The sequence below is a fragment of the Bombus fervidus genome, chromosome 16, assembly GCF_041682495.2.
Source record: "Bombus fervidus isolate BK054 chromosome 16, iyBomFerv1, whole genome shotgun sequence".
Classification (NCBI taxonomy): Eukaryota; Metazoa; Arthropoda; class Insecta; order Hymenoptera; family Apidae; genus Bombus; species Bombus fervidus.
This window is the reverse complement of record NC_091532.1, coordinates 4,387,946-4,401,555: the sequence shown is the minus strand read 5'-3', so window position 1 is coordinate 4,401,555 and position 13,610 is coordinate 4,387,946. Positions and strand designations below refer to the sequence as shown.

Genomic DNA, 13,610 nt, shown 5'->3' with positions numbered 1-13,610 from the left:
GATTAATACGACGGATCGAAAGGTAGAAGATTATTTTATTGAATTTATCTTGGAATCCAGGATCGTTCGATACGGTGAATGAACTTACGCGAGCAAGAAATTTATCTTCCCAAGCGTTCGAAGCTAATTACATACTTTTTGTCTTTCGAACAGCGAGCCGACATCAACGTTTAAAAGAGATAAGAAGAAGAAGAAATCGTTCTCATATTCAACCCAATTGCGGTTTGTCGCAACAGATTCCCTATATCGAGCTCTCGGATGTCTAAAAGGAATGAAGGTACTGACTAAAATGTACCTAAGGTAGTGTGACGCACGAACCAAAAAATCCTGCTGCCAAAGATCGTAGCATGATCGTTACCAATACCCGACTAATAGACGTGCGATTAAAATCTGAAAAGAAAGAGGACAAGAAAGTTCAACCAGTCGTGCGTTCAACCGATTCCAATTTCTGCGAAAGAGCCTCGCCATTGCCGGCGAACATGGCGGTTTAACGATACAGGATATACTTTTTCTCGGAACGTTTCAGCGTAATCGAAGAAACCGATGCCAGAGGCGATCAATGCGAACCGCTCGCACCCGTACATATGCATCCCTCCTGCCCCGTGTATATCCGTAGAATGGTGCCGCCAGGTTTCCGAGGTTTCCATAACGAGAATCTACCGGACCCTTCGGTGCCTCCAGACGAGGATCACAATTTTCCCCATAACATCACGTGCCGTTCAAACCGTATCCATGGGACCGCGACGAGATAAGAACTTCCAGCGAGCGAGCCTCGGCATTCGACGTATTGAATGGGCCTGTCGACCGCCAGCAGGGGGTCGGAGAAAAATATCCCCCTCGCTGGACCAACGAAATTTATCAGGTTCGTCGCGAGGCTTGATTTAATTTCCCCGCGCGGACGTCGGGAAGTTGGAACGATTGTTACGATTCAGTACACTACGCGCTTTGTACCTCTGTTTTATTCTCTTTTACTCTGCGCGATGGAACTCGCGCGGTAGATAAGATAGAAAAGTAAGGGTTTCGGAGATACCAGAGTCGCGAGATACGTACGTGGAATTGAGTTCTTCGTTGCTTTCGCTTTTTCTCATTCTGCGGTTATCGTCGATTACGGGGTAAAGGTGTATTAGAGAAATTAGAATTGTCATAGGAACGATATGGAATATTCGGTTAAAGTCATTCCCGGTTCTATCGGTATTTCGAAGATAAAAGCCATCTGTGATATTATAAAATTATCTAAAAATCAAATATAATACTAGTTACCTTAAGAATTTCTTACTGTTTACCGTTTAACAAATTCTATGTTATAATTAATAACGATATGTAAACTAATTATAAGACTGTATTTGTATATTCGTATAACGTATGATTACAAAATATTCCACTTTATTTCAACAGATTAAATTAGCGCGCGCAAATGTCGCGTGCCAGCTCGTGTCACCTCCCCACCACTTTACTAAACGTATCTGTAACATGGGGTGCCATTGTTCTATCGAAAATCGTCGTGTTCGGATGTGTAACCTTGCTCGATATGCTTCGCTCTGCCTATTACCGTGTGTTACGTATTTCCATTGCTGTTTCGTAAGTATTTATACGCTATTATTAGCATTCGTTCGTTAGTACACGTTTATCTAATCGTTTATTAAGCATAGTTAATCGAGTTTATTAAGTGTAATAAAGTTAAACAGTTCTTGGAGGTTAGTTTATAATTCTTCCGTTAATCGTATGTATATCGCTCGATTATCGATAGCTTCGGTTGGCAACTTTTAACACAGGATCTATGTCATTTTAATATTATCGATTTTAATCATTTTCAATCGTTAATCTTCCGTGCAGATTATTGGCTGACGCGTGGATAACAACGAAAGAATAACAATACCGTATGATGTCAGGGGCGATTGACAGCCGATACGACGTTCTGCTATTTCGTAAGTATTTGTATACTCCTATCAGTTTCCTTCAATTACTATCCGTTTGTTTAATCGTTTATACGTAGTTATAGTAGAATTAAATAGTTTCTCGAAACTACATTAGTCTGTTTTTGTTCGTCGCATCGAATTAAACTTGCACGCGCAAATGTACAGGAAAATATTTTGCGCAAGCTTGTACCACCTGCTGCCAACCGAGTCGCATGGTATACCTATGCCATGTGGAATGTTATTGTACTGTCGAAAGTTGTGGTATTAGCACGTAACCTCGGACGCTTAAAGCACGTCGTTAAGCTATTAACTGCGTATCGTTGCGAGTTTGTAAGCATTTACATGTATCCTTCTACCAACTTCATTTCATTACTGCGCGTTTATTTAACCTTTGCGATAAACACATTTTCGAAATAGCCTCGCTCGTCTCTTCCTTTGATCGTATATTTCACTGTTCCTGCGTTATCGATAGCTTATATTACAAACTTTTAACGTAAAATCGATTTGTTTCTAGTTACGTTCTCATTTTTATTCATAAAGATATCCCTTTTAGGAAGGTAGAACACGATAAAAGGTAATGTTTCTTTTAAATTAAACAGTCTTTTCTACCAAATACTCTATTATTTATATAGAAATATATAAATAAAGTAGTTATTATAGAGTATTGGTTATTACAGAGTATAAAAATATATATGGAAATATTTTATTATTATACAAGCTATTATACAGATCGTTCAACATTTCAGAGAAAATTGCAAGTGTCCCAATACTCTTACCCGACGATATACCCGGTCTGTGGTTATGTCATACAACAATGGTTTCTACTCCGCAAGTGTAACGTCCGGTTTCGTTTTCACGCTTCTTACGTTACGTCGAAACGCGATACCCAACGACGTCGCCGGGTTCTGTCCGCGACATTCACGCTCAGGTATGCATATACACCTGGGAAACACGAGAATCCACGACTTGTCTCTCGAAACGGAACGATCGCGAGCCAATGGTGAATCGCGTAGACTCTCGCTCTCGATCGTCGAAAGTTTCGACTTCGTTTCAACTTCGTTGCAAGCTTCCCTCACGTTCGTGGAATCTCCTGTTTAATTTCTTCTACTCTGCGAGCTCTCCAAGTTTATATTAAATGCCGGAAATTGTATTTGGGAGTTGTAATCTTCTAAGAGTAATGATAACTTGTGCAGAATATTAAGAAGCAGGGGTTGAAAGCTCCAAAGAGTTTATGTACAATGTTCGCGAAGAGTAATCAATGACGAATCTAAAGTCAGTTGTTCTTAGAATGCAACGTAATTTCGTATTTGACATTAAGTTAGTTCTCTAGTTGTCGGATTTAACTGCATCGCAAGTTTAGTCATTTTTCGTAAGACTAGCTTCGATCTCGAAACGTGTATAGTAAACGACTGGAAGGGAAATGAATGATACGAAATGAGATAAATAGAGGAACCGATCTCTAAGAAGATATTAAGAAATATCGTGTCTTAACACAGAGATTATCAGTGGTATTAATCAAATCCCATTTGTACGAATCTGAAATTCTTTGATCAGATTAAAATCTTTGTCAAACAAGAAGCTTTTTAAACGAGTTAAATCTGTTTGAGAATCAAACTAGCGGATATTTTTACGAATTAAAAATTTCTATCTCTCGGACGTTTCGCTACGTGTATTATAAAATTCTACCTCGTACGTATCAACTTGGAATTTTAATTCGTTTAATTCAGATATGCCTATCGGCCTTCCAAAAAGATAATTTTCCAAGATCCTTTTTTTCATCCATTTGCTTATATTATATTATCCAATCGTTCATTGTCCGTTTCCAACCCTATACGTTTAACTTAAATAAAGAAATATAAAGCAAAGAACGATACTTTGGAGAACAGCGTAAAAATACATTGAATAATTCTTATCATTTTTTTCATAGCGAATCCATATTCGGTTCTCCATCGAAGAAAATTGCGAAACGATTCGCGATTACTTGCAGTCCGCTGCTAAACACAACGCCAACGACCATAGTGCTTTTCGTCGTTCGCCAATATCCCTAGATACTTCTATATACGAGGTGGTTAAATGGTAGCAACAGAGCGGATCTTTCGTCGTTGCGGTACACCGCAATTTTCGACCTCTAATTTTATGGTTTTTCGTGGCGGACCCAACGGAGAGGAGGTCTGCCCTCTCAACCAGAAATCCCGCACGGTGAAATACCTTTCGCGTACGTTTACGTACGTACAATTATCCTGTCGGTTACGCCGGTACACACCGATTATTTTCTTGGCGCTTCGCGTGACCAGCATCGTCCTTTTTTCTTACCCTTTCAACCATTCGACGATGAACGAGAATCTTCTCGATGAAGCTACCGTGCCAAAGTATTGTATTTCAATGCTTATTTTTGTCTTTTATTTCTTTTTTGGTTGGTTGGTTGTTTTTCTGACAAGTTAACACTCGCGCGTGTTCAGCTTCGCAGACGCTGCAAAATTGAACACACGCAAGCGCGAATTTGTAGAAAAGATCGACGGTATTCGTTTCATCGCGACTTCTCCGTGTTTGTCTAATGAAAATTTTAGGTCCCTCGGGGAAAGGATAACGGAAAATTGAAAGATCAGCGTCATTGCCGGCCCCACGAACAATTTTCATCGATTCGTCCACGACTTGTTCGACGAGAATGTTCGTTGCACGATTTTTCAAAAATAACTATCACTAAATTTAATAAAAAAGCCAGAAACTTTTCCATTGATTTCTAACATAGCATATGGCTGTCCACGCTGCCTGTCCAATCTTGTTCGACTTCAAAATCAATAAAAATGTTCACCAGGCGCAGTACTTTTGAAAACTCGACGAACGAAAATTGCTGTCGAACAAACGTGCACAAATCGTGGACAATCATATTCCGTTTACGAATCAATGAGATGTGTTAATGCTGATGCTGATGATAAATATTGTCATTTGACGATAACATTTTTTTTTATGGGCGGGGAAATGGAAGTTTTATTTGGACAAATGTGGACGATTTGCGGACAAACGAGTACCGATTGTAGTTTTTTTTTTTTTTTTTTTTTTTTGCGTGTAAATTCGCACTTGGAAACGCCAGTTTCACGAACCGACTGGCGCAACTACTATTAGGTCTTTGCTTCCATTCGATACTGCGATAGTTGCTACTTATTCGATCATATATTTCGTATTCTTACTTTCCGAATTTTGCTGGTGATTCAAATAATAATTGTCAATTGAACTAGATGAAACTGGGTTTCTGATGAAAATCATCCTCGGTGACATTTTAATTACGTTACGATATTAAAACACGCAGAAGGAACTTTGTAGCGTTGGCAAGTTATCTTGTTCACCATATATACAATTTCGTAATTTTATGTATCGTAAATTTTCATACAACCGATACTTTCGTTAATTTAAAAATATCCAATTTGTTACTTTCGTTCGTAGTTATTTTTCCATTCGACTATCCTTCGCTGATTGTGACCAAATTTGTTAATAAATAGAATAATCTACTATTTTCTTTGACGATAAGCAAAATCACTAGCGAGAAGTTGATCACAATGTGCAATAAGACGACATCGCGTTGCAAAATAGCTTCCTGTAAACGATCACCGTGGAAATACTGTAAACATCGATGGTCAAGGATTTTCCACGTCTTTTCCCCAATGGCGCTGCTCTATCGATTATCGGCAACGTGTTTTCTCCTCGTCACACGCGTCTTTGCTTCGAGAATATTTTACGTTTTCGTATCCGTAGCAGCTGGAAATAAATTTCCATTTTTAGTGGAAACTCCGCGCCGCGACTTTGACCTTGCAGCTACTCCACATTTCTATCTTCGTCCATATGACGTAAGTTTATCAACTTTCATAGTCGTTCGATATTTCCAGATTTAATCGATATTTTCATTCTAATTGGTACAGAGCGGTGTGCGGACGTTTTTAGCCAATCACATCTTTCAGCTTGCGTTCCAAGATCGAGGGAAAAATCTATCCTAAACTTTTGCACGTCGCTGTACCTATACCTGTACGTGGATGAAATAGTTCGTACGATAGAAAGGGTATGGGTGAGGTATGCAAATTAATTGCGTCGTGTATTATACCGTAAGCTTAATCTTTTAAGCTTCTTTGCGCTCTATATGCGCTTCTCGCATGTGCGTGTTAATTGAAAATCCATGTGAAGCAGCAGTTTTCGCGTGATTTAACGAGCTGAGATCGTTTTCGAGACAAATATTCGCTGACTTCCACGATTTGTTTGCCGTGTTTAATTGCGCTCGCGCGTGATCCACGTGCCATTTTCAGTGCAAACCCGAGCTTCCACGTTGAACACACCAATTTCCACGTAATTTTATCGAAGAGTAACTCGTTGATAATTTTTAATACGCGAGTATGATCGATTTGCAGTAACGATACAGAAATAGCATAGAACCTCTTTCGTGTTGTACACGCAACGATCGTAGCACGAGTTACTCGTTAATTGTATTACTCTATTAATTATTTATTGATTATCTAATCGTTCTATACATTCCCATGCGTCGTGTTTCTCCTGCAAGACGCCCGACCGATACAAAAATTTCTCTGACAGTTCAAAACGGAGTTTCACTGCAGCAGAGTCGAAAGAAAAATCGTCGATTTAGCAGAAAAGTGGCACGCTTGGAAACTCGTCGATTTTAAGCTACATCTTGGAAACTTAATTCTAAGAACACTTATTTTTTTAACTAAATTATTATTACCATTTTTTAAATAAAGTTACGCGGATCACCTCTGATTCGTACAACTTATAAAATTTGTAAAATTTCAATTCAGCGATATCGGTTGGATCGTGAACGAGTTTCCAGAGTGCTCTGTCGGTCCGTAACATACTTTTTAACTCTGAAAAAAACGGTGAAAGGTATCGAATCCGTTCGAATAGCAATAAATATTTGGGAGATCGCAACGCCGGAAGTGAATCGTATAAAATACGTATTGATTAGAAAGAGGCGGCCAGAAGAGTGGGGCCATTTGTCCATTTAACGGCGAAGATCTTGACAAAAGGTCTACAAATCCCTCGTGGAACGAGCGGCGCATCGCGGGATAAAGGAAAGTAATGGAAAGCGGACAGTAAATCTAGAGCAAAGCAGCAGCGGCAACTTCCTGGAAAATTTCAAGTATTTATAGTTGCGCACGTAGGCAGCAGCGAATGCCAAGCTTTGGTAAACAGTAACCTGTTTCGTTTATGTCGGATGAAAAGGCGGCGAGTGTATGTTTTACGGTGTTTCAAGGTCTCCGTCGCTCGTGCGTCCATCGAAACGTTATTATTATCATTCGTTTTATTTAACCACTTAACCGCGGAATTTAGTTTTAGAAATGTCTCGTGAGATTAGGTCATGGAGTACGTAAACGAATACAAGCGACGACGAATGTACACGTCAAATATAATTGATAATTAATTAATCCGTCAAATATATTAATTTTAATCAACTAGAAATTCTCCTGCATAAAGGTAATAAGTTTTTAGCAACGAATCAATCGAAGTTCGAATTTTCTAAATTACACGCTGTGCAATTATTCTACTTTACGTTCATCTACCGACGTTATCACTTACGAAGGTACTTTCTTTTTTCAACAGTTGACAGAGCAGTGTAGTTCTACGTTGAAGTTCGTGTTGGAGTGAACTATTACGTTTTATGTACGCCCTATAGGTATCTTTAAGAGCGATGTTACACGACGTGCTTCTGTTGTCCTACTTTACAATAGTTACGGCACTTTTCACGACACCTCGGGAAAGCTTCGTACAACGTACGATCTACCTACTGTATATTCTTTTATGTATTTTATATGCAGTAAGTATGTTTTTACTAGCAAGCGATAACGCTTTCTTACGTCTATCATATACGTACTCGCATACATATACGTTGTTCGCTGGTATTTCGTTAAATTAGGCACAATAATATAGGATTTTTTTATTTATTTAGAAATTAGGGTTTCCAATGATTTCTATCCTATATGATAACTTTATTGGTCGATAGATCTATTTACAGTGGATTAAACAGGAAACGATGGTTATTTAACGTGAACTAAATACAGTAATGTGCTATAACTAAGGCAACTAAATAGTTAACTCGGCAACTCAACTCTTGACTCCTCATAACTCGACTCGACTTTCAATTCACGACTATCCCACTCGACTCTTCATGTGACGACCATCCGGTAAAAACTGCCAGGCCCTTTTGACCTAACGGCACTTAGACCTCGCAATATTGTTTAACCCGATATTTTTTAGGCCATTTGTCCACGATACTACAATAACGTATGCTATTATACAACAAGTTGGTATTGTACCTTAAATTATCCACTCAACTCCTACTATGTGACGATAGCAAGGTAACACGAAATTAATACAATACCAAAGAAAGATTTGGAAGATTCTGCTGGTAAACTCCATCGCATCTATCCATGAACGATATTCATAAAAGAGTAATTAGCTCGCTTGTCCCGTTTGATAAAAGAGGAAAACGCAAGACAATATCAGAGAAGATTCCAAAAAAAGAAAACAGCTTGTCAGCTTTGCGTGTTTCGCATTGCAGATATAAGCCCTTATTCAGCCGTAAACCCTCACCTGGTTAACCTGATATTCAAGAGAACAATCACGGCACGTTAGGTTGATATTTCTGTGCGCATTTTACTTTCTCCTCCTCCTGCTCGCTTAATTTTCTAAGGGAATTTATAACGATCGGTCGTGAAAGGGAAAGGAAACGTTCGGATGTTCGCGACGAAGACGTTGAATCGGCGAAATACGAAGAAAGGTGCACGCGTATTCAAGATCCGTCGTAATTATTTCGCATTCGTATCGAAGCGGGAATTGAGACGAGAACACGCGCCACCGGTTGCGACAGTTTCGCGCCTGTGCGCACCAACGCTGACGATACGGCGCGGAAAACGTTTCTCTCTCGGTTGAGCCGTATGGTCGTTACGCAGCGAACGTCTTGCCGGTAAAAAGGATACTTTTGTAAAAATCCACCTGGTGCTCATTGAACGGAGAACGACAAGAGGGAAGGAAAGAAATTTCTCGAGTTATTGTCCGCCGCAGTAGAATGGCCCGCGATAAGTCGGACGTCGAGAGCACGTTCTTCAATACGCTGGATTTCACTTCGTCAGAGCGTACAAATCGCGAGATTCCGTTGCTTGAACGCGTGTCAACGCGTTGTTACTTGATATTCAAACCGGTTTTCGTCCTTTTTTTTTATTGTTAGATAATAGCGAATGATTTTGTCGATTTGAAGAAAGATTTACTCGAGTCTTTCACCTGTAACTGTATACTTTCGTAAGTTGTCGATCCTTTAAGCATCGAACGATGCGCATATTACAATTTATCTCAACGATATGGATACTTCGTTCTCTTTAACTTTCTTCAAATCAGTCGAATTTAAGCGGAGGAAAGAGCGAAAAGACGACGCGCAATTGTATGCGGTGCTCTGGCATCGTCTTCAATCTCCATCGTCAGTGTCTCTTCCGCTGCTTCTTTTTCCTTCGAATTCTTATTCGCTGCTCTTATTCGTTCGTACAAAGAACATTCTAATAATATGCATCCTATGTTTTCGTTTTTGTACCAGTCACGTTCCCCCATTCCCCCTTCCCTATTCTTCGCCTGTATCCTCTTTCTTTGTAGCAGAATGTTTTCTTTTGTCAGTTAGTCTCGGTTGATCTATCCTTCCTATTGCCTTTAGCGAGATTTTAAAATTCATGTGCTCTTCCCCTCCTACATTTCCTTCCCTTAATCTCTCCTACCTTTCCTTCTTCCATCCTCTTTCACGTGCTATCCTCGCTCGCTTTAACTTGTTCCGTATTTTCCATTATTCACGGTTTTCTATATCCTGCTACGTCCCCAGCAAGTGCACTAGTTCCGTGCGTTTCCTCCAATCGCGTTTTCCATTCGTTTCGTTGTTTCCCTTTCCGATCGTCCCTCTGCTTTGCCATCGGTTTCTCCGAGAGTATCCACGTTCGTACACTTACGAATTTCCCTTAAACGTTGTTTGCGTCGTCGGCAACGTTCACGCCGACGAAGATGGGTGGTGGAAACGCGGAAGACGCTTGTTCCGTGGGATCTCCTCTCGGTCTGGCCCATCGGTCTTGTCCGCGACGATTCGCCGCTGTATTTCCTCGTTTAGGAAATTTAACGATGATAAAGCGGAATGGTTACGGACTTGGGAACAACAAATTAACGAAGAGAGAATAAACGAAGGCTCGCGGTCGCGCCCTCTCGCCTCAGATTTCATTTATGCCCTTAATCTAAACTTCGCAGACCGCTCCCGTTGCTCTTAAATCAAGCACGCGTTGAAATAATTCAGGCTACCTTACGGGTTCGCGCCTACACCTCAGGAACCCGATTTACCGTATCGGAGGAAACTTTGGCTGAATAAAGTGGCCTCCGACTCGCGCCACCCTCGCCCGCCTTTCCAAGATCTACAAGAGCCTTGGTATACATTTAGCAAAAGCGCGAACGGTGTTCACGAAACGGTAGCGATATCTCTCGTAGGATTTTATAGAGTCCTTGATATTGTGAGCGGGCTGTTGTAAATCTTGTTTAGCCTGCGGTAAATATAATATGATACGGACTTCTTGGAACAACTCGCAGCAAGTTTATTGGGAATTTATACGGTTATGGGCGAGCAAGATACTTGTGAGTCGTTCTTTCTTCCTCCTCCTTTTCTTTTTGTTATCATTCGTGTTTTTTTTTTCTTTTTTTTTGTGAAGAATTATTAGCGAGTTACGAGCCGATTCTCTCGGCGATTCTCGTCGGTAATTTACGTAGAATACATTGGAAACACGTTCATTTACTTCGCGAATATTCGCCAACGAACTCGTATCTTGGTGGATGACGCGAAATACCTGGCTGTTACACCGAAGAATTCGTAGCATAGCGATTCCACGGCGAACGAATTCGTATCTATCGATAACGTTCGTAGACTTTGTTTCCGTCGCAATAAATACTCGGATCTGTATTTTTCGTTTCCGTTGGAACGCGAATGATACTTTCGGATAATTGCCGAAGCCTGTGACGATCGAAGCATTCGCAAAAATTGAAGCCAGTCGGCTTAGCATTACAGAAGCTCGATTCTCCTCCCATGTCAGGCTGTTGCGATAAAGAATCGGATTGGCAGCTTCGAAAACATGTTTTTAACGCTTCCCGATCGATTTAAAATTGCGTGAAAAGAGCGAAGTTGATCGTCGATCGATCTCGCGAAAAGCCTAATTCTCGTTTATCGCGTATTTCGCCATTACGACAAAGCGATTCGAGGTCTGCATCCTTCATTTCTATTCAGACACGTTCAAATACCTTGCGATAATTTGCAAACACAGCGACACAAAGCGAGCCACCCTATCTGTGTCAATAATCCTTACATTCGGTTCTTTAGCCAGCATCGATTTCTCTGAAAGAAGACGAACAATGCGTATGGTATGCCGCCGGTGCCGCTTGAATAAATGATAAACGCGGTAAACAGGGTCCTTTTCGTCTCCTCTGCTGTCTGTTTCATGGACTGAATAGTCGCTGGTATATATATCGAGCTCAGCTGGATTTCGATGAAGTTTCTTTTTTCTCGTGGTCGGGGTTTCTCGGCTTTTCGCGTGTTTTCTCAGTCTGCACGGATAAATAGAAATTTTTTACCGGTGAAAGAGGATGGCCTCGCCGCTGGCATTCAGAACCCGGAAGCCGTTTAATGTAACGGCCGAGGAATGCGTGGAAATTGCGACCCCGTCTGCTCTCTCAGGATTAAGATCGAGATAATTACTCGGCGCCCACGAAACGTACGACCAGACGCGCCGTCCCGACGCCTCTGCCACGAATCGCTCACTACCGAAAGCACCGTCGCTCTTCTCGCGATCGAGTTCTTCCCCGAAATTATGAAACACTGAGTCAACTTTTTCTGCTTTACTCGAGGAATAGACAATAGTCAGATTTCTCTGACAAGTTTGGAGAATAGGTGACAGACAGATATTTTTGACAAGTTTGGAGAATAGACGATAGATTTCTCTGATAAGATTAGAGAATAGATGATAGTCAGATTTCTCTGACAAGTTCGGAGAGTAGACAATAGTCAGATTTCTTTCACAAGTTTGGAGAGTAGATGATAGTCAGATTTCTTTCACAAGTTTGGAGAGTAGATGATAGTCACATTTTTCTGACAAGTTTGAAGAATAGATGATAGATTTCTCTGATAAGTTTGGAGAAGAAACGATAGTCGAATTTCTCTGAGAAGTTTGGAGAATAGGTGACAGATTTTTCTGATAAGTTTGGAGAATAGATGATAGATTTCTCTGACAAGTTTGGAGAGTGGACAATAGTCAGATTTCTTTCACAAGTTTGGAGAGTAGATGATATTCAGATTTCTTTCACAAGTTTGGAGAGTAGATGATAGTCACATTTCTCTGACAAGTTTGGAGAGTAGGTGACAGACAGATTTTTCTGACAAGTTTGGAGAATAGATGATAGATTTTTCTGATAAGTTTGGAGAATAAACGATAGATTTCTTTGATATGTTTGGAGAATAGACGATAGATTTCTTTGATAAGTTTGGAGAATAAACGATAGTCAGATTTCTCTGACAAGTTTGGAGAGTAGACAATAATCAGATTTCTTTCACAAGTTTGGAGAGTAGATGATAGTCACATTTTTCTGACAAGTTTGGAGAATAAACTATAGTCAGATTTCCCCGGTAGGTTTGGAGACTACGTTGCGGTGTATTCGCGCGTACCCATTCGTAGATTTTTGAGAAATGTTTATCGCTTCGAAAGTCGCGCAACGCAACACTCACCCCGAGAAGAAGGATCGCTCCCTTCGCGATCAAGTTGCTCGATATTTTCAGAGGCGAGATCATATGTTTTTGTCGAGTTTGGGGAGTAGATACTACTAGCGTTCGTTCGTAGTTTTCCTCCAGACTTTTATTCCTCCGAGAGTCACGCAACGAATCGCTCACGCCCGGAAGAGTACTATCGAGTTCTTCCGTGAGAAAAAGTCTCGGAAAATGATGTCGCAAATTCGCTACCGTATAATTTTTTATCGATTTTCACGTATCCGATATATTTTCGTTTCACGATTCCAATATTCGCCGATAATCGTTCATGGGAATCGATCGGTGAGAATCGCGTTCCAATTCCCCTGCTTCTCTCATTTTCCAAGTTCGTCATCTCGCAATCTGATTCTCCGGATCTTGGGTTTACCGTCCTCTACCTACTTACATAAACTTTCTACCTTCTCATATCAGTTTCCGTTCCTCCACTCCAATTCGTTCCAACTTCATTAATTGGACAAGTTCGATGAACCGTCGGACGAACGAAGAAGGTAACAATGCGACAAACAGGTGACGATGACGCATCGACGAAAGCTTAACGAACCGACAGGGTTTATGTTAAAGTTACGACTGTAAAGTCTTACGATTGATAACGCGTTATCACGCTGTTTGTTGTAGCGCAGTAGAATCTGTCGTAATCGAACCTACAGGGAGACGAACGCGCTCGGATAATGGCAACTTTCGGATAAATAGAGCTTACGTCCGGTGACTCTCTACAAAATCAAGCCCCACGCCGTGGGCAAGATGACAGCCAGATGTCCACACACACTTATCGCGTACCTTCAATAGCCTTAAAAACCCACCATAAATCTTGGCATTTTCATAGTTAAGGTCCTTCAGACCAGACAAGTATCTCTTATTTCAAGTGTTCCTTA

General features: G+C 40.7%; 1 long non-coding RNA gene across 2 annotated transcripts in view; it reads left to right on the top strand.

The window, feature by feature from the left end:
- Window positions 1-1,401: 1,401 nt before the first annotated feature.
- LOC139995766 (uncharacterized) overlaps window positions 1,402-13,610 on the top strand; it is a 64,754-nt gene continuing 52,545 nt past the window's right edge. For both annotated transcript variants that reach the window (XR_011802054.1, XR_011802053.1), the window contains exons 1-2: window positions 1,402-1,578; window positions 1,834-1,925. This is a non-coding gene — a long non-coding RNA (uncharacterized lncRNA). The remainder of the gene's footprint in view (window positions 1,579-1,833; window positions 1,926-13,610) is intronic.